Genomic DNA, 4,127 nt, shown 5'->3' with positions numbered 1-4,127 from the left:
AACAAAGCAGAGGTTTGACTGTCTAAGGCTTCATAAAGAATTTTACAAAGTCTCCATTTTTCTATACCATGTTGAGGACACTTAGACAAAAGCTTTTTAAATCTATCAAAATATTTCCAAAAAGACTCATTTCGATTTTGTTGAAATTGGTTGATTTCATTCCTAAGTCTGTTTACCTTATGGTTTGGAAAATATTTTTTAAGAAAGATAGACACAAATCCCTCCCACGTGGAAATATAATTACCGGGTAGACTATACAACCATTGTTTAGCCTCTTCTTTTAAAGCAAAGTTAATAAGTCGGAGCCTAATGGAGTCTTCACTGAGTTATTGGAGTTTTTGTAAAGCACACACTTCCTCAAATTTTCGAATGAAAAGATATGGATCATCTCCCTCTACCCCGGAAAACCTAGGAAACATGCTAATGTTGTGATGTTTGATTTCAAAAATATTCGTGATTACTTCAAGTAGGACAATGCATGAGGGTTCAGCGGAACGAGCGAGATAATAACGGTTTTTAAGTGAGACAGACATGACTATAGGTGGAATTTCTACTTCTTCTTTTGACTCAATTTTAATTGGTGAAGAGAACTCGAGTTGCCTTACTACTGTAGGAGATGAAAGGTTAAAGTGTCTTATTAATCTAGATGAATGGTCTCGAACCCAATTACTTTACATATAGAAAAGTAATCACGTAGCAGACAAGAGATATAAGTAAACGCCTAAGAAAAATTGGGAAATAAAAAAAATCTTAGATCTATGGGTAATCCTAAAAAAAAATCTAGACAGCTTCTAACTTTTGGACCACCAAAAAGTCTATAAATCTAGATTTATTCAAAGTGATTGGCCATGTAAGCGGGGGAACTTCCTTGTAAACAAGGCGCTGAATTGGAGAACCGCTAGCCTAGTCACCAATCCAAATTGGCCAGGAAAGTGATACACTTGCCTTGTCACCAAAAGTTTGAATAATTCCAAATTTACTTCCTCTTTTAGGTACCTTCCTAATTGAGCTCGAAATCCTAGGGGCCAATGTCTACTTAATTTTATTAAGGTAGGTGAATGCAAGATGAAGAAATTAATGATTTGTTGGCCAAGGAAATGGTGATGAAATCCCTCATCTTATCTTGTAATGGGGTGGTGCCCTTAAGATTAATTAGATGATGCAACACACAAAGAACGAGATAATAAACACTTATGGATGCACTACATTACGTGTATTATACTAAATTGTACGTATCTCTTTCCTCCAGAAATCACCACAATTGTATAAGATGGAAAACAATAAATAAAAAAAGAAAATCTAGATGATGTGATCCTACATGAAAGAATGAATGATGCAACAAATTGGTTTTAACAATTAACTAATTACAATTTGGATTTTTCAATATTTTTTTTGGGATTTTTCAATAATAAAAGTGAGAAAAAAATAGAGAGGTGATACGGAATACCGAAAGCACTTTCAAAAATTCCAAAAGAGACAGTGAGGCCTTCTAGCGGTATTCTTGTCCAAGCTTTCCTGCGCTTCGCGATTTCCTAAAAAAAAGAAAAAAAACTAGTCCGAAGAATGAAATATCAAGGAGTAAAAATTGACAATAGTCCCCGGCAGCGGCGCCAAAAACTTGATGTGTAGATAACTGCAAGTGCATATCGGTTAATTGTAGAAAATACAGGTCGATCCACATAGACTATGAATTTTCAAAATCCTAACAATTTAAATCAGACGAACTAGACAATAAGATTTGAGAGAAGTTTGAATTAACCTAAATAACAAATAGATCAAATAATATGGAAAAACCTAGGAATCCGAATCTGTTAATCAATCACAATTAATATCAACTCGCCCAAAAATGAATTCTCTTTTCTTCACAAAATAATGTATATCAATTAACGAGACAAACATATACTATGAAACTTGTTATCTAACAATAACCCATCAAAACTTCATGGAGCAAGCATAGATTATGAAAAATAAACCCTGTAACAATAATATATCAAAATCACTTTGTCAATTGAACAATTAAGCACCAAGAAAAATCTTGAGAATCAGATATGAACAAGAAGATATCAAAGCAATAAAATTAACTTCATCTTCATCTGAGGGAACAAATTTAGCTACACATGATAAAAAGATGAGTAAAACAAATAACTAATTGGGTGTCTTGGGTTGTGTTGAGGTGTTGGATGTCTTTGGATGTGTAACAAGAGGGGAGACCCATATTTATGGAAAATATGAGGGTTTGGGTCTTGGAATACATGTAGGATTCTTAAAATAAATCCTTCTTCTTCTCCAAAAAGTATTATATTTATCTTCCAATTCCCTTGACTTTTAGAATAGTCCACCTCCTTCCTTATTTGCACATTTTCCAACTCAAATTCTGATTTTATTTATTTTCCTACAAAACAAAGTAAAACAATTTATTTATTAATAAAATTACGAAAATGGACATAAAATAGGTATTAATAATATGCAATAACATGGACCTATCAAAAATAATCTTAGTTGTTTGTTTGAAAAAGTGAGTAGAGATGGTGGCTTATTAGGGTACACCCACACAGAGTTTAGCTTGTTTGACAGGGAAGTAGTATTTGAACAACTATTACATAATTATTCGGAGCATGAAGCTGTGTCATTAGAAATTCAGTTCTTCCCTATTACACTTGAACATCAACATTTAATATTGTTATCATGTTCCCCGACTATATAGTAAGAACATAATTTTCAAAGTACCGCTATCATAACAATTTCAAAGGCACCGTTGCTTCTTCCCACTTGGACGTTCCTCACATTCTTTCTCACCACACCTCATCCTTTTCCGAAGTTGATTTTGAATATGCTACACGACTGCTGGTTGAATTCATCAGGCCATAAATCAAACAAGTCAGGAGAAGAAAATTCCAAAACCACAGCTAACTCTTTCCGGAATTCATCATCCTGATTGTCCACATTTATTGCTTAAATTTGAGGAGCATCCGTTGCTTCAATCATCTCTAACTCTTGATCGTCATAAATAAAAGTACTATCATCATCTATAATTTATGATATTCATCTCTCCGTACATTCTTTTCCGAAACTGCAACTGATAGCTCTTGCACCAAAATCTCCTAAATAACATATTAAGGCGAAAACACGCGCTAATATTCACGCAAGTATACGTGTTCGCAAGTAGTATAAGATATAAATCAGATTCCTTCCCACAGAGACTGGTTTAGGTTAAGTTCAATTTATGCACCTATGCAACAATGTATGGTTATCGCTCAAAGCTAAGACAAATAACAAATTGGGTTTTTATTAAACTAAGAAATTATACTAAATAACCTTAACCAAGAGAATTGAGGTTGAATTACTATATATGACAAACATGAAATTCTAACTTCATTACTACTTCATTCCAAGTCATTGTTCTTAACCTTAACATGTGATGGTGATGACACTAATCAGATAACACGAAACTAGTAAACGCCAACTTTCGTTGTACGAATACCCTACTACCAAGCATCCACAAAAGAGATAGAAGTTGAATAGACACCAATTATGCTTAGTCCTTATATGTCTATAAGAATTGAAAACATAACGGTTTAATGTGCAAGTTATCTATCGTGATTATATAGGGCAAGTAAGATGGTTAAAATTACCTACGAATCATGCATAACAAATACATGAACCTATGCTAGCATGGCAAGTTCTAACCTCTATATTCAATGTCGCTTCAATAGAGATTAACACGCTATCTTATATGTTAGCTACGCACATAAGACGAATAAGCACAACCAATACCAGGATATCAATCAATCACCACACACTAAGATATCAGAACAAATTAACTATAGAAATCCATAAGTAAATCCGTTAGAACCCCATGATAACGATTAGCCCATAATAGAACTCATCGTCACCATGGGTTCATATGAAAGCATGTTAATAACACAACTATATAAGGCTGAAAAATTACTTAATAAATAGTGAAATACGTCACAAGAGTATTAAGGTTCAAAGCATAGAGAAAACTAGCATCCACTATTACATTGAATTAAAAGAATCACGAGATAAACTAATGCTCCCTCTTCTTCGTTGTTGTGTGCTAAAACGGTCTTCTCAATCTTCTTGCCTTCGCTCTGGTTGAAGAAAAC

This window comes from Apium graveolens, chromosome 2 (genome assembly GCF_009905375.1).
Source record: "Apium graveolens cultivar Ventura chromosome 2, ASM990537v1, whole genome shotgun sequence".
In the NCBI taxonomy this organism is placed as follows: Eukaryota; Viridiplantae; Streptophyta; class Magnoliopsida; order Apiales; family Apiaceae; genus Apium; species Apium graveolens.
This window is presented reverse-complemented; position numbering follows the sequence as displayed.